The following is a 23,052-nucleotide window of genomic DNA, read 5'->3' on the forward strand; positions in this document are numbered from 1 at the left end:
TGGTCTGAATTATCGCCACCATTGGTTTTGTCTTCACCAAATGCCCTTTCTCTTTCTCAAAGCACTTAGTTGCTCAGAAGTTTTGAGAGATCAGACATGTTGTTGGAATTTATTTAGGAGCGAAAAAAATTTTTTTTTTAAGCCATGAGTTTTAAGCTAACACAACCTGGCAGGTGTGTGGACAAAGACACTTTATACTGAGTGAGGGAGAGAATAAAGGTCGAGGAGTGAGAAAAAATCTAAATTGGAATTGTAGTCTTGTTCTCATTTTTTTTTTTTTTCGGTTACAAAATAATAACATGAAATGTTTAGATTTGATCCCTTTACATTCCAAAAAATAATTGCCAAGCGTTTCAAGTCTTGGTAAATAGATGAACTGTTAAACTGAATTTCAGCAAAACAAGAATGAACCAAATTGTCAAATGCAGGCAACCTGTACTGTAATGTGAAAGTAAGCAGTAGAACTGAAAAGGTCTGAGCCACTGGAACCTCTGCGCTGGGCCCACAGGCAGCTCTGTCCAACAGCTGGAGCCCAGAAGTCGGGGCGGCCAGGCTCCGCCCCCTGACGCCGCGGGAGGCGGGGCGGCGGCGATTGGCTGTTAGCGCGGGGGCTGCTGAGCCCGCGGAGAAGGAGGAGCAGAAGGAAATAGGCGAGGAGGGGTCGCCGGCTCCACCCGGGCTCGGCTCCGGCTCGGCCAGCTGAGTTTGGGTGCTGTCTGAGAAGTGTTCCTCCTCTCCCCACCACAAGGCAAATGATTGGCGTAGAAGCATAACCCGTCTCCGGTCTTCGGATCTGTGCGTGGTTCTCTTGCATCTTGGGACTCGGGACCGTCATGCTGTGATGTGTGCCGAGGGAGGAATTGGTAAGGGTAAACGAGTGAACCCCTTTAACTGTTTCCCTGCCTTCTGTTTCTCTCTCCACCCTCTATTCCTCTGTTTCTTCTCTTTTCCCCTCCCCCAATAATTGTGTTCAGATTTATAAAGTGCCTCAAAACGGGACTTTAGGGCTGTTGCAGAACGAGAGAGAAGAGGCAGGGGGTAGAGAGAAAGAGAGACCATTTTCAGTCAGTTCAAAAGAGGAATTATTTTATCTATCAGAATGCTCGATTTTGTGAAAAGGTGTTACGCGCGCGCGCACACACACGCACACAAAACCCTACCTTTGTCGTCTCATTTTGAAATTCAGAAGGGTAAAACAGTTTTGGCTCTGTCTCAAAGGTAATGAAAAGGATGAGGGTTGAAAAACCAGGAGTCGATTCCTTAGGAAGAAAAAATGTGTTTGTGTTGGCACTTGCTCAGAAATAGTTTTTAAGGGAGAACGCAAAAAAATCGCGTTCTTCCAGGCAAACACTAACTTTTCTTAATTGTTTGGGGGCATCCTTGATCTTACATTATAAAACATAGTCACACTTTGTACAGCAGAGAGACATCTGGCTGATAAGTGACATCCTCCAGTCTGGAGGGTTGAAAGGATGTATTTAAACTACTCTTAATTATTTGGACACATTAACTCTAGTATTTAGAGTGTGTCTAAATAAGAGCAAAGTTTCTTCTTGCTTTGTTTCACCTAGTTCTTTGCAAGGAGAAAAACAGTTCTGTAGTCTGAGAGCAAACCTCTGACTCCATTCAACCCACAAGGATTGACTTCTTATCCACCAGCATCAACATACTGTATCCAAAAAAAGTACCTCCAGAGAAGATAATTATTTTTAAATTTCGCTAGGTCGCATTTCTGTGAAGAATACCATCATAAATTTTTGTTGGCTTGTTTAGAGCAAATATGTAACACATGATCATTGTAACAGAGTAAGCTCATTCACTGCCCCAGTGTGAGCCCCTACAACCATCTACCCCAAAAGATAATGTCTGTTCCTTCTGGACTTTTTTCTATTCTCATTACAAATACATATTACATACCTACGTGGAGATTTTTTTTTTTTTATCAAAATGAGATCATACTGTTGTGAAAGAATTTCAATCTAAAGTGAAACCAGAGGATACAGAAAAGAAAAATCTCACACATGTGTCCTCAGGAAAACAAAATCTAATGACTGAGAAACTGATTTTCAATAAATGCCTGATTTGCAGAAAACTGATAACATTGATATTTTCTTAAATATTAGGGAATTAATCAGAGGTTACCTCATATCAAACTTGGCAGTTTTCCTCATAAACCATAAGCTTGTAAACCTCTGTTTCCAGAGACGTGAATAAGAAATGACCCAGGCCAGGTTGGGCTCACAAAATGGGCTAAATTGTTTATATGACTGGGACTGGTTTTGTCTGCTTGAGGAGTTTTCAAAGCTGGTCTCCATTTGTTTTGATTTTAACAGACTCTAACCGAACTCTCCCCAACTTATATTCCTTGCCCATAAATACAGCCTACCCCAGACCCTCAGCAGATTTGCTTGTAGCTTGCTACAGTTTGTGTGTCCCAAATTGCATTTCCTGTTATTCCCGATTAAATTCATCTCTTTCTCTCTTCTTTTTTTTTTCAATTTATTTTATTTATTTTTATTTTTTATTTTGAGCTTGCCTCTTTATTTAGGTCAAAGCTAGACAGGTTTCTCCCACTATCCAAAAGTAAAGTATTCCTGTAAAGCCAAAATAAAGCATAAAGCAAAGAAGCAGTTACCATTAATTTATATGGGAAAAATTTTGAGCATTCCCAGACCCCCAAAAGTAACTACTAAATCATACCAAATACTTTTAATTACATCCAGTTTTACACTAAGTATAACACTCTTACGAGCTCTCAGGCTTTTCTGATGCCTTAACACTATATCTTGCTAATGGGTGCACAGAATAAATTGAGATAAAGCACAGATGCTCACAGACTCAGTTCAAAGGTAACGTGGCTTGATGCTGAGATGCTGAGTGTGGTTTCTGGGGAAGGGGCGTGGCTAGGCCACTCTCCCTGCTGGGATGCCTTGGCCTCTATAATAGGTTACTACAAAACAAACAGTGCTATTTTTGCTTTTCGCCTTTTTTTCATAAAAGTGAAAATCTTTACTTTTGTTTAACAAAAACAGATATGAAATAGGTCTTTTGTAAAAACAAAGTGGCGTAAAGCAAACTTTTGACAAATGGGAGATATCTGTATATGTTGGAAAACAACAACGTTCAAAAGTTTTTAGGGAGTTTAGAAAATAATATTGTAATTGTTACTTTAACATTTGTTAAATTGTATGAAATGGGTGGAGAATCTAAGCAGTCTAAAACAGGATATCAGGAACGTTTGACCTTTATACAGCAAGAACAATACATTTTAAACAATTATTTAGGGATTAAATAGAAATTGAATAGCATATCATTTATTTTGATGTCAGTAAAATGAAGGAAATTATCAGAACTTGATTATATTTTATAATAGAACAGAGATGACTCATTTTTAGACAAATGTACTTCTTAGAATCAATTTTAAAAATTAGAAGGTAAAAAAAATGCCCACATATTCAGACCTTCAGTACATGTCTTATTTATTGTCTGATCGAGTTGGAAGTAGTCTTTTTAGTGAAGGAAAGTCAAAGAAAATGCTACAAGCAAGATCACTGAGGAATTCTCAAAACTCAATGCATTGGTGAAGATAAATTTAAAGCTTGTCAGTGCTTGAGAAAAGTAGACCGGATTTATCAAATCTTGAAACAATTATGTGTGTGTTGAATACTATCATCATTCCTGGTCAATAGTTATAGCAGCTGAGCAACTTATCACTTAGAGGAGCTTTGTTGTGAGTGTATTCTCTTGAAGACATTATTCCCTTCCTGTTATCTTAGATGGATTTATTTCATTTCAGAACTTATCTTAGCCATAAAAATAATACTTTTCATGAAACTGGTATCACTGTTAGAGTAAAAAGTACTAGTAGAGCTAGTTTTGTAAAAGATTTGTCGCTTTAATGGAATCTTCTTTTGTACTGCTTGATGAAGAGTGTATTCATGCAATTCTTTGAGGTAATAATGTGGAGCTATGTACTAAAACTCATAAATGTTTGTAGCTTTTAACGCAGTAATCCTGGGTCTAGAAATATATCCTAAGGAAATCATCTGAATTCCATAGGAAGATTTTATAAATATGTTTATTATAGTGTTATCTGTGATATAGAAAAAAAATTAAAACAAAATTAAGCTCACAGTATTAAGCTTTTTAAAATTAATTAATGTGCTATATTTCTATATTGATAAAATTAATTTTCCAGAATATTTTTTTAAAACTTTCATGACCTAGTCTTTGCAATGTATTGAATGAAAAAAAGCAAGATTTAATCCTATATTATCTTGAATGTGTAGAATATAACTTTGAAAAATAAATACATATAAAATATCATTTACTCAATAAATATTTATTAAGCTCTTACTATATATTAGGCATATAATTGCAAAAATACCATTTTGAAAAATATTGCCAAGAAATATCATAATTTAAAAGACAAACTCTTAGCTCTGTATTTCATATGCCAGCATGCCCTTTTCAAAAGATATTAAAAGCAGTGACAGATTGATGAAACACCCCTATAAAAAATGATCCCGAGTGAAAAATAGATGTAAATAGACAATTCACAAAAGAAAAACAGTCTTGACTCTTCTAAGGTTAGGGAGCAAGGGGGATGTTCACCTCCTAACAGTTGAATGATGCTCATCAATGCAGTAAGTTACCATGTTTTCACATATCGCATAACAAGCATGGAAAGCAAATCAAAATATGTGAGGTTATTGAGAATGTTTAATGATATAAAAAATAGTAATGATGTGAGAAATGAAAAAAGTATGTTATACAACAATGTCCTTTTGAAAAAAAAAATGCAATGATTATATGCAGAAACTACTTTATTGGTGGAGAATAAACCAAATGTTAATAGTGCTTATATTTGGGTGCTGTGATTACATATGATTTCTATTATTCTCAAGGTATTGATCCGTAGTTTTTGAAATGTCTACAGTAAATATATTTTAGTTATCAAGAAAAAAATTCATCCCAATAAAGCAATTTTTCCTAGAATGAAGAGCACATAGACAGTATCTTTTTCCGCTTCTACAAAGCCTCCAGTCTTGTTGTGTGTAATTCCATGCCAATTTCTGAATTACATTTGCTGGTGAGAATGTTTGATTTATAAGGGAACTCACCAGATAAAACTTATTCTAGTCACATTTACTCATCTGCCCCCACTTGTTTCCTGAAATAATAAGCAGTGTTGGCCTGATTCAAGTTTCGTTCCTTTTCATTTCCTGTTGATCAGATCTGCTAGGATCTCATGCTGAAAGGCCATAGTTAAATATTTCTTAATTCATTTTCCTAAAATCTACTTATTTCATTTAAAGCCTTTCTTAATGAGGAAGATGAGTACAACAAATTTCTGTTAGCAAAATAAACTTAGAAAATTTCAACTTTTTATGTAGGATAGGTAAAGAAAAACTCATAATATCTAGGTTATGAGACGGAAGGTGAAAATCAGTTTTAAACTATTTAAAGATGGTGTGAAGTCTCTTAATTTATAGTACTCATAATTAGTTAGCACTATTTTAAACAGCCTCATTCCCTAAAAGACTATAATAATATATGGAAGGTTATAGTTAAAAATCTTAATTATAATATTCTTTGTTCTTCACTGAAGTCTTTCCTAGAGAGGTGTTCTCAAATGTTTCATCACAAAGATTCTATTTACTTGTGATGTCCTTTAGCCAACAAATCAATATTTCTACCTTGCCATGTTAGAATCCTGGATGCGAAGCATTATACTTTTAGAATCCTAAACCAAGGACTAAGAGAAAAGTGAGTCCTAAACTGGCTTTCCTCTCTCAAGTTGTCACATTTCATTTAAGTCAGGCTAGTGTAAAAGAGGGGTATGGTGGTCCCCAAAGCCAATTCATCACATTTTTTTTCCTGCTTCATATGGATCATGGTCAGGGTGCAAGGGGTACTGATAGGAATGTGTGGATAAGGTATGTAGTATTAAGGATGCAGTATTGATAACAGGCGGAGGCCGAAGTGGAGTCAGGACAGGCGATATAGAACTAAAAGGGGAATATAGGGTGTGGCTATGAGAGCTTATTGCAGTGTTGCTGGTGCCATAGAGATCCATCCAAGGTGCCTTTGGAAATCTCTAATGATCCCACTCCTTAGGTTACTGGTAAACTGTGTTCTGAAGCATGTTACTCAGTTTTTCCAATCTAGTCTCACCGCCTTTTTCCCCCATTCCAGTGTATCTATCATACTTCTTATAAAGGTAAATGTCCATATTATACCGCGCTTTCTCAAATATCTTTGATTTCTCATTTCCTTCAAACTAAGTATAAATTCTACATCTTAGTAAGTAACGACTTATGTGGTCCTAACGTAGGTTTCCATTTTAATTTCCCATCACTCCTTAATTCTTACATGAAACATCGGCCGTATTGAACGACTCAGTGTTACTTAAATGCACACAAGGTTTTCCAGCCTCCTTGCTTTTATTCATATTTCCTTCTCTAAAATTTGCAAATCTCTTCCATCAGAGTCTAGACATTTCTCAAGGCTCTTTAAAGTGCTCTGTTATGGGAAGCCTGCCCCTTCTTCCTTTCCATCTTCCAGCCTCGCGTCGTGCCTTCTCATAGGACTTTGTTTCCCTAGATTTATATCCTGCATGGTTACCCTTGTGTTATCTTTTCTGTTGAATTGAATATTTTGACCTGTTCTGGACATGTTTATTCATTTTCAAAGTACTCGGCACCGTGCCTAAGACAAGGTAAAATAAATGAACACTAAAAGGTAAGCTCCAAGAAGGCAGACTTTTGGATGTTTAGTTCCCTCCATTTATTTCTCTTCTCTCTAACAGTGCCTGGCTTATAGTTGATAGAATGAAGTTATTGTGCAGTTTCAGCACTGTATATCATTTAATAAACTCCTTCACAAAACTTTGTGAGGTAGCTGATGGTGCTTACAATTGCAGATGTGGTAACTGAGGCTCAGAAGGGCTAAGAGCTTGTGATAATAGGCTGACTGAATCTGAGCCTTAGTGTCACTTGAAGTTGTTAAAGCTCGTTCTTTCTGCTAATTATGGATGCATTTTGTTGCTATTCTGAAAACAGCTGATTATATTATCTCTTATTTTATAAATATGTTTTGGAGGGTGGGAAGCATTGAGTAACTATTGGAATTGACCATTTGTCATGAATCCATTTTATAATTTCAGGGAACACCATCAACATCTTTTAAATACAATTTACAGCTTTCATCTATCCCTTATTGGTGTTTATATACTACACTTAGTAATACTTAACTTACAGGCCTTGAGATAATTTAAATATCTTTATATAATTAACACGTAATTTATGCTTTCATTACATTAAATCATATGATGAATAATTTTTAGCTATCATAAAATAATACATTTCTGTGGAATATTTATAACATATTTTAAGTCACTCACATGCTTCCAGAAGTGAATCTTTAAATGGTTTTTAGAAATTAATCTCTTATCCATTATACTGAAATATCCTTTTTATAGTTCAACTGAAGTAATGTCTATCTTCATCATATATCCAGTAATGCAATATACTTTAAAGAATAGATATATGAATTAAAATTGTAGTCTATGACATGTTTGATTTATCTTTATAGCTCAGGTTAATAATCTGCAGAACTTTAGAAAACATGTAGTCTACTGATTTCTTTGGCACTATACACACACACACACACCATCATTCAGCAGCTAAATTCTTTCCATTTTAGCTATAAATAACTCCACCTTCCTATTGTATTTTTCTCTATTATTTTAAGCATGTTATTTTTTGCATTTTAAAGAAATTTTGTAGTTACTTATCCAGAAAATGATTGCGCTATTGTGTATAAAAAAGTAGTTTCACTATTATTTAAACAACAGTGATATGTTGTTATATCTATTGAGAAAAGTTATTAGTTGCATGAAATATTATTTAACGATAATGAATTCATGGAGGAAATATATTTAGAAATTAAAAATAAGTCTCTTCAGAGCACTTTTGCAGTGCCTAGGTCAGACTTTGAAAACTCTAATCCCCAGACCAGAAGTATCACTTGAACTTGTTAGAAATGCAAATTCTCTGGTCCCATTGCAGACTTATTGAATCAGAAACTGAAATGTATATGTGTGTGCGCGTGAGTTCGTATGCCTCTGTGTGTGTGTGTGTGTGTGTGTGTGTGTGTGTGTGTGTGTGGTAGGAAATGGAATCTGTTTTCAAAAGCTTTCCAGGCGATTCTGATCTGTTAGCTTGAGAAAACAAGGAAATGGAATCTGTTTTCAAAAGCTTTCCAGGCGATTCTGATCTGTTAGCTTGAGAAAACAAGCTTAGGGTAAGATTTTCAGTGATCAAGCCATATTCACTGGGTTTTGGCAGGCAGGCAGGAGCCTGGTTTTTCTTAGAAGGCCTCCAGGAAAGGCAATTCCATTGACTTTGCTATATGCCATTTCAAATACCTCTGTGTTATCATTGAACTGGCATCAAAAGCTTTAGTTTGAGACACAAAACTTACACAACAGTCCAAAAAGATAACATTTAATACTTAAGGATTTGTATTGGCTAGTCTTATGTTATTATTTACTTCCTGGAAACAAATTCCCTTTCAAAACATAATTAAACCAAACATTTTTGCTAAGTATTTTATAAGAGAAAAAGAGGGGGACATTTTTCTCCATCATTTGATCTTGGGTATATTTTTGGAGGATGATTAAAAGGAGCAAATGTGAATCCTTATGACTCTCAGAGTTTGTGCCTAAGGAATCAAATATTCTTATCAGGGTTCTGAGTGCCTTTGTAGAGGTAGATAGTGATGTAGAATCCTACTGTGATAATTAAATTTGTAATTAGTTCTTTATAGAGTCCCAACCCAGAAGTATTTTCATATTGCATCTATATACAACATAGGCTATATTCTGTTAATATACTTTGGATTTGATCAAGTCAGATTAAGTCTCTCATTTATTGCTGGTAATTTTATTTGCTACCTCTCTTTATGTTACAAGCCCATGTGATGTTGAACGTGGTCATTTCAGAACATTGTAGGTTGATCATGTTGTGAAAATATTAGGAATCAGCGGAATCTTGAAACAGGTTCTTAAGTAAGATTTGAGAATATTCTTACCTATAAGTGGTTTCCTTCCCCTACCACTGACTTTAATTTTTTAATATAAAGAGCAATGAAGGTGATATTTTAAAAGTATGAGGGTTGTTTTTGAGATTTTTGAGATAACTTTGATATCTAGAAATGTATATGTCCTTTATAAGTATAAGATATTTTACTGCAACAGTGATCTGAATGATATTCTTTTGCAGAATATTATTCTATTTCACAAATTCTATTTCACACCTAGTTTTCACAAAGAAGACAGTCTCCCAAAACTGTTTCGGCATTTAAATAAGCTATCTCTTAAAATGTAACCAGTCATATCTGTGAGATATTTTTAGTAATTATCTTTTGTGCAGAAGAGACCTGAATGTGTTAGTTGGCTTTGCAACGTTTTTAATTACATTCAAGACTTCTTGGCGGGGAAACACATCTTTGACTTTATGATGAACCTTATATACTAAATTATGTTTTTCTTGTTTTTTTTTTTTCCTGATATAATGTTGAGTAGTAGTATTAATACATACACATGCTGCTTGTGAATTTGGGTATGAATATTCTTTTTCAGTGTTGAGGCAGCATGCTTAAAACAAACTGAAATTGTAAAAGATTATACCTTTTCCCTGCATCTTAAATGTAGAGGCAGTACGTTACCTTCTGTGTGTACTGTTCTCTACCATAACTGTAGTTTTCGGGATTAAATAAAGTTTAGAGATTAGAGTTTTGGAATAGTTTTTAATCAAAATGAAGATCTTTTCTAATTATAAAGTAACTATATATGTTCATGATAAAAAATATAGACAGTTACAAAAAATACTTACAAATAAAAATTACTTATTAACATACTACCTCAAAATAATGTGTTAATGTTTTAAAAAATATTTCATTCCAAATTCACATAAATATAAATAGTTTACATATATTCTAGTTGAGATTATACTTTTATACAGGTCTAAATCATGGTTTAAAACTTTATAAACTTTAATCATTTTCTTGCTCATGAAATTAATTTAAAAATTATTTTTAATAGCTGTATTATTTCCATTTAAATATACTACAATTTAACAGTTTCTTTTTTTCTGTTCATTGGGGTTGGTGCCTTTTCCAATGCTGAATTGGTCATCTTTCTACTCAGAGCCAAAGAGCATGAACATTTCTAAGGCATATTACATTTGGCTCCAGAAAAGTAAAAGCAGGCTAGACTTCCCCAGCACTATATGACAGCTTGCTTTATTGAGCATTATGAGTAGAGAAACCCTTTGCTACATTTAAAGCAAAAAATACTAACTTTGCTTTCATTGTTTTTCTTAGATTACTAGTGAAGTTAGAAATATATTTTTTTCCTATTATTTGCAGTTTGTCAGCTCTGTGGGCTTTTGCATGTTCTTTTCCCAAGTGCGCTCTTGTAAATATTTAAACCAGGAATGAATACTTTCTAATGTTGCTTTTGTAAAACATCAGTGTAAAAAGTAGGCCATTCTGAGTGGTAATAAGACTTGTTAAGATGAAACTGGAACAGTAGGACAGATGCCACAAATTAGCTATGAAAATTTTATCTGAATAAGTCTGAGTTATTTTATAGTTTAAGCATGCTATCATATAAAATTTTAGTAGGCATATCTGAATAAGTCTTAGTTATTTTATAGTTTAAGCATGCTATCATATAAATTTTTAGTAGGCATAAAATCTTGCATTCAAATTGATTTAAGCGATTTATGATACATTTATGAATAAGGATGTAGTTTAGGAATTAATAAAAGCCTACCTATTTATGTATGAGGAATAGACTTCCCCAGTGGAGAGTAGTGGAGAGAACAGCTGGTATTTATGGTAACTTGGTGTGTACTACTGGGCAAGTAAGTGTCTCTAAACCTCAATTTTTTTGTGTGTATATAAAATATTTAGTTGGATACTTAAGATTTTTTTCCAGCTTTAAATTCTGAATTTTCTATTTAAGTTGTTAAGTCTTATCATATTTAAAATACTTTTCCTACCTGGCAGAAATGTTAGCATCAAATGATTAAAAAGTGTTCTTACTATTTATAATAGTAAGAATAGCTGCAATTTATTGATTTGATATATGTCAGGTACCTGGCATATATTCTCATTAAGTCCTCACAGCAAACCTAAAGAGTAGGTGTTATTTTCCTTAAGGGGAAACTGCGGATTATACCAAGTTTCACTGGGGCTAAGTTGTTAGAGCCAGGATTTGGACCCATGGCTGATGGAAAAGCTCCTCTCTTTCCACTCTGCTACTTACTTCTCTCTTAACAAATGGAGTGCCTTGCTCTAGATCAGAGTTTTCAGCATAGCATTATTGGCATTTTGGGCCAGATTATTATTTGTTGTGGGAGCTGTCCTGTGCATTTAACAGCATTCATGGTATCTATCCATTAGCACTTTCCCCATCAGTTGGCACAACCAGATGTCCCCTGAAGGACAAGATTGCCTCTGATTTAATACAACCTAAGTCATCAACCGTCCGAGGGCAAATATAATTATTATTTCTGGCAAAAATAGGCGGCTCTAGGCCATCTTGGATTTCAAAGGTCAAGATAGAATTGACCAAGTAGATTCCCAGCAAATGACCCTAGTCCATCATTCCACGATACTTGTTGTACACTTTCTGATTGTTTGGCCTTTATCCTCTTGAGATTTTTCATGTTTGCAGAGTACTCATTCCCAGGATGCATAGTATACCATCATGAACCTGATTGGACATTAGTTAATTTATTTAAAAATATTCATTGAGTATGTGCCATGTGCCAAACATTGTCCGGTTACTGGTTAAAACAGTGAACAGATAGTCTTGTAGGGGAAGCAGATATTAAACAGTTAATTATAATTCCCCTTTTTTACTTAATCTTTTAAAGCACGTCTTTGGACTCACAATCCAGTGTGTTTATCTTGTTTTACACACACACACACACACACACACAGAGCTAGAGTTTGCCTTCTTTCATATGAATGAGTAAAGATAGCACACTAGGAAATTTATGTTCTTCCAGTTTAAAAAGATATTTTGGCTCTAGTTTTCAAAATGAGCACTTATCTGGGGGCTAGCTTCATTTTAGAATTTACTTGTTTATCTCTTGGTTAGTGTTTTAATGTTCTTAGTTTTTGCTGCTCTAAAATCTGGCCAAAAACATGTCAAAGTCTGTCTCGTGAGGAATAAATTCTGAAGAATTTCCAGTAATGAGAGAATCTCTTGAAGTTCATGCCTGTTCCTCTACTGGATTGTATGTTCCTTCAGGGAAAGAACCATGAAATTTACGTAGGACGTTTTATCATTTTGGTTGCAGTGCTTGGAAAAGTGCCTGGCCGATAGCCTTTTAGTGCCTATTTATTAAACAGATATAAGGAAGAGATCTTTGAACAGTGAAAATAGGTTACACTAAATAAGTCTTGTTAAGTTTCTGTATTCTCCTTGAAAACCATTGAGGTTGTTAATTCAATTCATTTATGTTTATTAACTATTCTAAGGTAGTTGGAAGTATGAGTTAAGTCTTGATAAAGGAAATACTTGAGTGGCCAAGGGAGAAACAAACCTATACAATTAGACATGAGCATCAGAACAAGGAGCTCTTTAACTACTAGAAGAAAACCTATGGAGATGCTCTGAAGACCCTGAAGGCATCACTGTATAGAGCACTTCTCAAAAATTGATGCGTAGGAAAGCATTGGTGCTGAATTCTCAGAGAAGAAAATTTGTTTAAAATACTATGTAAAATATAGGAAAATTGAGAACACATGTGAAATGACTTCCATCTTGGCTGAAATTGTTTTGGTACTTACAGGAATAAACCTTAAGCTTTCTGAAAGAACAAAAAAAAAATGTTTCTCAGAAGAACTTCCTCTTGAGAGTTTTAGAACAATCAAATTGAAATACCTCAGTTATTTTTAAACATAGACTCCACTTTTTTTATTTCCCTTTTTATGTCTTCCTGTTGCAGTCTTGTTAGTGGCTGTTTTAGGGTTACATGCTGTAGATCTTAATATACTATAAAAACTTTAGCATGCGTAATAATATCTGTAATGAGATGCCATGAAATAACTAAGCTTATATCACTTCTACGTATTCTGGTCTTTACTGCATGTAAGAGAGATGTTATTTTATTTATTCTTTAATTCATATGTTCATTCCACAAATACACACTGAACATCTCCTCCTCTGCAGTGGACACTGTTTTAGGTGTAGGCTGCATTGGTGAACAAAAGAGATTGAAATTCCTCCTCTGATGGAGGGAGAAGATAACAAAAGCTAAAATACAAAAATAACTATATGTCATTAGAAAGTAGCATAAGAGTGAGAAATAAATCATGGAAGGAGGATAGGGATTGTTGAGACAAAGCAGTGTGGGGTAGAGTGAAAGAGGGGAGGAGTTATGGGTTGGAGAGGACTTTGGGAGGCAGATACCTGTGACATCAACAGCTATTAGTACAAGATGAGAGCCTTTCGAGAGTTTTAAATCGTGACAGTGTCGGGATCTAACTTAGGTTTTAACAGAAGTAGGTGATAGCATTCGACTAGGGTGATAGTGGTGGAGGGGATGCCAAGTGGTGAGATTCTGGGTATATAATTTTTTAAGTAGGGCCAACAGAATTTGCTGACTGTGTGTGGATTTAGAGGGAAGACAGAACCCCAGTATGACTCAAAGGCTTTTGGGTTTAGGATCTAGAAAAATGGAGCTGCCAGCAACTGACAAGGCTAATCTGGAGTTTGGGGTGTGGGTAGAGGGGCAGGTTTTGGGGAGAGTACCAGGAGCTCAGTTTTTCACATGTTACCAATTGAAGATGGGCCGCCTAATTGGCATTCAGATGTATGAATCTGGAGTTTGGGGAAGAGGTTGGAGCTGGAGAGCAGTTACATGGGGGAAAACTGTAGATGTTCTCTTTCGATGGTTTTGGTTTTCTCAGTAAAATAGAAACAGAGATCATCAGCAGGAAGAAAGTTGAGAGGAAGATAGGGAAAGTTAGAAGAGAAAGTATGAAACAGTTGTCTATTAAAATGGGAAAGTAAAGAAACTAAAAATGCTGTATTATTGCATTTGGCATTGTATGGCCAACTTGTGGTTTATGGTCAATAATTAAAAGTGACGCTAATCAGGCACGTTATGTGTTTCTCTCTAGGCACTTTCAACCTGTAGGTATTAGAGCAAAGTAGATAGGAACTTACATATAACTGATTTGAATATAACTAGGGTAAAGGCTTTGCCAAGAAGTGAGAGAGGAGCTAAGAAAGAGAATGTTGACTATAACATTTAAAATGAGTAAGCAGGGAAGTGAGGCCATACAGGAAGGAGGGGCAGTGAAAGATGCTTACAGGTCAGTTGCTTATCCATCTCTGTAGGATCAGATGATACTGAAGTTGGGTCAAAAGTGAATCTTTTATTTATAAGTAAGTTTTATTTTTATACATTGAATCATATTTCAATTACATGTAAAGAGCTTTCTAATCGAATGTATCTAATGTTTTAAAATTAAATAGAATTATATGAATTTATTAATTTTAACAAATGAAGTATGCCTTTAGTATTTTCACATCAAAATAACTTGTTCAGCTCTTTTATACTAGTCCTCTTCTTTTCCCAACTCTCACATTCCTTGGTAGGCTGCCAGAGGCTATGTACCTTCTGCCAACTTCTTGATCAAGTGTTTCTGCCGCACATCAGAGCCTTCTACTAGCACCAGAGGTTTCACTCCATCTTATATTTGGGTTAGGCTTGAGTAGCCATTTATCAATCTGGGTCATTTGGGTGAGTTTCTCCATCATTCTGAGCCACGTTTTTTTTCCATCCTTAAGTAGGGATAATAATATGTAATTTGTTGTAAGGATTAAAGTTAATGTATATTTATTCCCAAGTGCAGAACTTGGCATGTCTTTTTAAATGGTAGATACTGTTATGCTTTTAAGTTTATTGAATTAATAATATTTTATTAGAATGGAGTAACCAAATCTCAAAAACATGCTATTCTGTCATTTTAGTAACATATATTCTAGGAATATCTAGGATTACCAGTGTCAAAACATAGTGTTAAAGATTGCTGTCATTAACATTTTAATCTATGTTTATGTTTTTTCAGCTTTAAGAATAGACTAAGACATATTGGAAACTCACCATGAGTATGGCTGAGATTTTTTTTTTTTAGTTCCCAGTAACAGACATGCCTACAACTATAACATTTTTCCTGCCTTGTTTTATTTAGCTTTTTTTTTTTTAAATAATTCAGTGAGGCTTTTTTTTTCAATTATAATTGGCATACAATAATATATTAATTTCAGTTGTACAGCATGGTGATTAGAGCTCTATATAACTCATAAAATGATCACCCCACTAAATCTAGTACCTTTCTTCCCCTTACATGTTTATTACATTATTAACTATCTTTGCCATGCTACACTCTACCTCTCTATGTCTATTTTGTAACTATCCATTTGTACTTCTTAATCCCTTTGCTCTTTTTCTCCATACCCCCAGTTCCCCTCTCATCTAGTAGCCCTCAAAATATTCTCTGTATCTATGAGTTTATTTCTACTTTTGTTATTGTTGTTTATTTTGTTCTTTAGGTTACACATGTACATGAAATCATGTGATATTTGTCTGTCTGACTTCATTCAGTGTAATACCCTCTAGGTCTATGAAGGCAATATCTTTTTCCATCCCCTTCCTTTTAATCTGCATGTGACTTTTAATCTGAAGTGAGTCTCTTATAGGTAGCATATGTAGGGATCTTGTTTCCTTATCCATTTAGCCACTCTGTCTTTGGTTGGAGCACTTAATTCTTTTTCATTTGAGGTACTTGTTGATAGGAATGTAATTATTACTATTCTTTAGTCATGTTTTTGATATATGATTTTTATTCTTAAAGAAATCTCTTCAACATTTCCTGTAATACTGGCTTGGTGCTGATAAATTCCTTTAGCTTACTTTTGTCTGAGAAGCTCTTTATCTGTCCTTCGACTCTAAATGATAGCTTTGCTGAATAAAGAATTCTTGGTTGTAGATCCTGGGTTTTCATCACTTTGAATGTTTTGTGCCAAGCCCTTCTGTCGTGCATAGTTTGTTTTGAGAAATCAGCTGCCAGTCTTATGGGTACTCCCTTGTAGGTAACTGACTGCTTTTCTCTTGCTGCTTTTAAGATTCTCTCTTTGTATTTAACCTTTGGCATTTTAATTATGATGTGTCTTGGTGTGGGCCTCTTTGGGTTCATCTTTTTTGGGACTCTCTGAGCTTCCTGAGGTTGTATGTCTATTTCCTGCACCAGGTTAGGGAAATTTTCCATCATTATTTCTTCAAATAGCGATTCAACTTCTTGTTCCTCTTCAGGTATCCCTTTGACCCAGATGTTTTTACATTTAATTTTGTCTTACAGGCTTCTTAAATTATTATTATAGTCTTGGCTTCTTTTTCTTGCTGTTCTGATTGGGTGTTCTTGGCTTTCCCATCCTCTATATCAGCGGTTCGATCCTCTTCTTTATTCATTCTGTTGATTCCTTCTAATATACTCTTCATCTCAGATAATGTGTTCTTCATTTCTGACTGGCTGGTTCCCTTTTATGTTTTTTATTTCTTTGTTAAAGTTCTCACTGAGTTCATCTACACTTCCCTTAAGTTAATTGAGCATCTTTATAACCAGTGTTTCGAATTCTGCATCTGTTAGATTGTTTGTCTTCTTTCAAAATAAGCATGTTGTATTTTAAAATTCTAATTTGACTCTTCATCAGCAATGATATAAAATATGTCATTCATTGCTGTGGAGAGCACCTTCCCTCAGTCTGAGTTAGAGGCTGCTTCTGTGATATAGAGTAATGTCTTTGGTTTCTGTCTCCTCAGCATCAACCATAGTGTTTGGTTTTCAGGTCACATTTGTTCAGTGAACTGCAACTGAGTGGACTTGGTTTAAGCATTCTTTTCTAAAGATTCATAAGAGCCATGTGATTTATGAGAGTTGACCTTTTCCCATTTGGGATCCTAAACATGATATAACTAAATCAAAGAATTCTGTCAGTGGTAAAAGTGAAAAATACCATGACTTAGTTTTTTCTGTACCTATATAAGATTCTTCCCATGATAATAATACCAGTTATCAAGAGAAACTAATGTTTTTGGTGATCCGTTACCCTTAGCTGGCCTCTTGTATATATCTAAAAAAATACAGAATATGTACTTTTACTGAGGATTTAGTTCAAGAAGTTCAGTTAAGAGAGAATATTAAATAGCACACAGAGCACTAAGATGACTATTGGGTAAATCTGATTCCTCCCACATAGTGGAGATCACTGAGGATATGTGACTATCATTCGATATCCACAATTTTTCTACTATAGAAATTGACTCTTGTCATCATCAAAGCCCATGTTAGATACATTTATAATTGTTTATCTTCTTTTTTCAAAGATTATGTGGGGTAAAGAAAAACACTTTCTCATTTTATAGAGAGCAGGATAATAATTACTAAGGGAGTCATGACAGCATGTCACCTTGGCACCCGATGCATTAAAGAAACCAGCAAAGACATCAAATGATCTTACTGCCACCTTACTGCTTATTACCTGTCGGATAACGAATCGGTCTCCCTGAGGTAATAAGCCTCTTAGAGAGAGAGTTCGACAAGTGGGTTAGAGATGACCCAGATTGGAACAAGCCTAAGTTTTATCAGGGCTCACTGTGCTTCAGGGGACGCTACCTGTGATATGCAGGATAAGGAGACTCATATCTTGAGTCTACTGTGAAACATTTCCTATTTTATAGCTATAACATTTCTCTGCTTTTTTTTTTATTGACCCTGATAGATAACTTCTCTTTCTTCCAAAGTTTAAGGCATATAATACCTTTCATAGTTTGTTAGTGTTTTCTCATCTTGGTTGAGAAGAAGCTTATATGTCTGTAAAAGCCAGGACCAATCATTCTGCCTTGTTGAGAGCTTTTGGAAGTGTTGTTTGAAACCGATTGTAACTATATTAAATCTGCAGAAAGAATCAGCCTCAAAGGTCTCATCACCAACCTCTGGAGATTTTTGTAGAAACTAGACTTTTGCTATTTTAATTAATTCTAGCGTTAGATAAGGAGATCTGCTAGTATTGGTGTCAAGTCATTAGTACATAGCCTTGGCCTATACATTCAAAAAGATGGACTTCCCGGTAACAGGAGTGTTATGTAATTAACTGTTCACTCTTAATTTCAACTTCACATATTGAAATAAAGTTAGTTAGCATAGAGTAGTAGTTCTCAAAGTGTATTCCCTGGACCAGCAGCATAAGCACTACCTGGAAACTTGTTAGAAATGCAGATTCTTGAGACCCATCCCAGAGTTGCTGAGTCAGAACTCAGAGGTGCAGTTCAGGACATTCTGATGCATGCTGGAAATGGACAACCACAAACGCAGAGCATCTTGAAATGGCTACACGTAAGAACGTTTTTCTCTTTTAGACAAGTATATATTTGTCTAAAGCTCATGTATATATTTGAAGTTGTTTGTTGGCTGGTGATGATCTCAGAAAATTTTAAATACTAACTAGGCTCAAGAGAATTCATTACCCTGTATTTACCTTTGATAATCTGCCCTGCTACAAAATTTCCATTAATCATTAAGGAAAACAGGGTTTTTCAGAAGTGTCCGCTTTCAAGTACATTTGTGTACAAGAAGGAACATCGTATGATAAGTTATTTTAGGTATACTCTTTTATTGAAGGATTTTAGTCTTTAATATCTTCCAGAAAAAAAGTAGAAATTACCTAGTTTTAAATGATCACATTTGATGACTTAAAATTTTATATATAAATAGAATTGTATAGTTGGAAAGGCATGACTTTGGAGTCAAATATTGCATGCCTTGATTTATAAAACCTCTTTGACTTTTTGTGAAATTTCATACCAAGTTGCAAAGGTTAATGTAAATGACATATGTGAAGTGTATTTTGTAAATAGTAATTATTATAAAAATGTTGGTAGTTATTTTTTAAGCAGTGCTTGGTTTATATTTCTTTATTTCTGATCTTAATTGATTTTATGCCTAAAATTTATAGCTTGTAGATTTTAGGACTTTAATAAAAGGATTTTCAGCTGCTATAAATGGAATATTGAATCATCTAGCATCATGTTGATCTAATGCTTAGAGCAGCATTAGATTGTTTCAAAGCTATTAATTACAACTCTTCCTGCAAAACCTTGAAAATGAATTTTTAAAAATTATAAATCAATATATGTTCATTATAAGAAAGAAAAGTTAATTGCCTATCCCCTTTTTATTCCCACATTGAAATAACTAAATTCATAGCCTCATATGAATTATTATGTACTTTTATCCAGGTTCTTGCAAATGTATGTGAACATACATTCAGACATTTTGTGTTATTAAGTGAAGTAAACCAAGGACAGGCCAATTGTAGATTCAATAATGCAGTAAGAAATAAAACCTAGACCTATGAAACTGTAATACAGTCAGATAGTTCTTGATTACTAATCAGTAGACCCTTGTGTGCTAATGTGACACCTCTTCTAGCCTAAGAATTTGAAAAGGCAGTGGGATCTTATGACCTGGCAGGTTCTTCATTGCTCATAGCTGAAAAAACTACTAAGTGGTCCTATGTTCTTGAATTAGGGAGGTGATGGGAGCTGTGCCCACTCACGTTTATTCTAGATCTTGTGTATATCCTTGCAAATCTTGTTTATTGGTTAGGTAGTAAACAAAGACGAAACTTAAACTGTATCCACGTTGTCATTCTCACTATTCTTTTATCCCAGATCAGTCATTTTAGTCTGTTCCTCTTTCATTTTTACCAAAGTTGGATCATTATATTTATATTTTTCTGTCATTTGCTCTTTTTTTTTCCTTACAATACATAGTAGTCACCAGCCTAGGTCAATGGTTGGAAATATGTCATTTTTAATAGATGCATGATATTCCACAATGTAGATATACATTCTCCAATTGAAGGACTTCCATAATATCTCTAGATTACCAAAAAAAACCCCTACAATATACAGTCTTGTATTTATACCTATGTCTATAGATAAGACTCCCCAAAGTGGCATTGCTGCATCAATTCACTATTAAAATGCTAATCTTCAATAGTTATATGTATTTTAAATTTTAATAAATATTGTTAATTTTGTTTTTTGGTGGGGGAAAAGATTGTAGCAGTTCACACTCCTATTGCCAAAGGGTTTGTTTCTTCCCATCCTCGCTAATACTGATGATACTTATTCATTTTAATTTTTATCAGTCAAATGAGTAAAAGCAGTATCTTCATGATAGCTTTAATGTGCAACTCTCTGGTGACTGGTGAGGTTGAGTGCTCCTTTATGTTTTTGGCCCTTTAAATTTTCTCTTCTGAGAATTGCTTATCATATTCTTTCCCCAATTTTATTGGGCTCTTCATTTTTTTATTGTAAGTTTGCATAAACACTTTGGATACTAGAAGTACTAAGAGTTTGCCAGTTATGTACAATAATTGTCTCAATTTTATTTATGACTTTTGCTATATAAGATAGATGATAAATAGTTAAATAATTCATGTTTTCTAACTTCTCTGAAGAAAATTTTGCTTGGGTAACAATAATAAAAATATTCTAAATTTTCTTCTAGTAAATTTACATAATTTTTACACTTAAGTTATTAATCTATCTAAAGATTTATTTTCAATTTAGAATTTATTACATTTTAAAACTTATTAAAATATTTTAATAGAAAATCTATTTTTAATGTGTAAAGTAGGAATTTAGCATTCTTATTTTTAGGTTAGGAGACCATTTACTCCAGTTATTAAACAAATTGCCATTTTCCCACTGAATCGAAATTCTACTTTTGCAATATATTATTTTCCTGTTTATACAAGGATCTAATTTTGGGCCTTCTGCATTAGTTTTCCATTGCTATATATTACAAATTACCACAAATTTTAGTGGCTTAAAACAACTCCAATTTATTAGTATATGATTCTTTATATCAGAAGTCCAGGTCACTGGGTTCTTTGCTCAGGTTCTCAAAGGTTGAAATTAAGATGTCATCCAGGCTTAGTTCTTATCTAAAAATTCTGGGAAGAATCCACTTCCCACCTTATTTAGGTTATTGGCAAAACTCAGTTTCTTGTGGTTGCAGAGTCTAGACTTTTATTTCTTTGCTGGCTGTCAGAGGCCACTCCGAACCCCTAGAAACCAAACAGCAGTCATTCTTTTGAGTTGTATTTAATTTGCTAAACTTTATTGATTTTTTTCATCGATATTCAGAGGTGAAATTGGTTTGTATTTTTCTCATGGCAATCATAAATAAATTTACACATACATATTTTTAATATTTATAGATATTCCTATGATGGTGATAAATGATTACTTGCAATGAAACTTTGTTTTCTACCATATAGTTGCCTTGCCATGAAATACTATTGCAAGTTGAGTATATATAGCATTTGATTTGTATTAATCTCATACCCAATCTCTCTCTCCCAGTCTTAAAATGTATTAAGAATCTTGATCTTTAGGATCTGTGATCATATTAATTATCTTTTAAATTCTAGATAAAATGCTAAAGTCAATTAATTAAAACAAAACAGGGTGTCCAGAGTCAGATGTCTTTTGACACTGCATTTCTGTGTAATGTTAGGCTTCAAGTTGCTATGCTCAGCCCAGGAGCATGCAAGCCTTTTCACACAGTTAATCTTTAATGGTATTTTCCTATAACTAACCAGCAGGAAGCTTTTTGTAATCCAAATTCTCATGTAGTAGTAGTTTGCTCGTAAACTAAAAATGAAGTTAAGAATGAAGACTAATAAAAACCTAGGTAAGCTATAGATTTTTTTTCTTTTTTAATGAAATACCAAATCTTCTCTTTGTCTTTAAAGATAGCAGGTTACTTGGAGGTACAATATCTAGATTTGAAACATACATTCTGTTTCTAAGTGATGATAATTGAAGTTTAAGCGCTTGGTTCTTTGTGTGTTAAAAAAAATAATTTTTAATTAATTCTCAAGGTGGGGTTCTAATCAGTGGCATAGTATCAGGTTGAATAAAGCATGGGATCATTTTGTTTATTACCGGAAAACCATGACAAATCATCTCTTTGTGGAGAGGGCTAAATCTTAGAATTATGAATAATGTTCTTGAAAAATTCTAAAAAGGTTTTACATTGCTGTTCCTTAGAGGTTTTGTCTACTAGGTTGCTCTACTTACCCCTGGGAACAGTTGAGAGAGGGTGTTACTATCCTCAGCTAGTTGGTTGCCTGGCAGACTCTCCAGTTAAAGAGGTCGTATGGGAAAAGGAAACAAAAACATCTTGTTTCCTTTTTCATTGTTCAGCCTGGCTTTCCTTCCACTTGAACTGGGAGTAAAAGATCTAGTGAGAAAACAGAAGTACATTAGTCTCCTTTTATCTGCAGGGAATACATTCTAAATCCCCAGTGGATGCCTGAAACCACAGACAGTATTGAACCCTATATATACTATGTCCTTTTTTTTTTTTTATTTCTTCAGTTCTTAAATTAAAAAAAGTTAGACTTTTATACAGTACATGAAGTAATCCCCTCAAATACTGTAGCACCCATCCGGCACTACACATAGCCATTACAATAATATTGATGTATACCCTATGCTATACTCTAAATCCCTGTGACTGTTTTGTAACTACGAATTTGTACTTCTTCATCCCTTCATCTTTTTCACCACCCCCAACCCCCCCTCCCCTCTGGCAATCACCAGTTTGTTCTCTGTATCTGTGAGTCTGTTTTCGTTTAATTTGTTCATTTCTTTTGTTCCTTAGACTACACATATGTGTGAAATCATATGGTATTTATCTTTGTCTGACTTATTTCACTCAGCATAATACCCTTTAGGTCCATCTATGTTGTTGCAAATAGTAGGATTTCATTTTTCTAAATAGCTGAGTAATATTCCATTGTATATATGAACCACAACTTCTTTATCCAATTGTCTATTGATGGGCACTTAGATTGCTTCCATATCTTGCCTATTGTGAATA

General features: G+C 34.3%; 1 protein-coding gene across 1 annotated transcript in view; it reads left to right on the forward strand.

Moving 5' to 3' along the window:
• Positions 1–710: 710 nt before the first annotated feature.
• ATP10D (ATPase phospholipid transporting 10D (putative)) overlaps positions 711–23,052 on the forward strand; it is a 106,733-nt gene continuing 84,391 nt past the window's right edge. Inside the window, exon 1 of the mRNA XM_039845138.1 lies at positions 711–863. The gene's annotated coding sequence lies outside the window, so the exon portion shown is untranslated. The remainder of the gene's footprint in view (positions 864–23,052) is intronic.

This window comes from Pteropus medius, unplaced genomic scaffold, assembly GCF_902729225.1.
Source record: "Pteropus medius unplaced genomic scaffold, Ma_sr-lr_union100, whole genome shotgun sequence".
Classification (NCBI taxonomy): Eukaryota; Metazoa; Chordata; class Mammalia; order Chiroptera; family Pteropodidae; genus Pteropus; species Pteropus medius.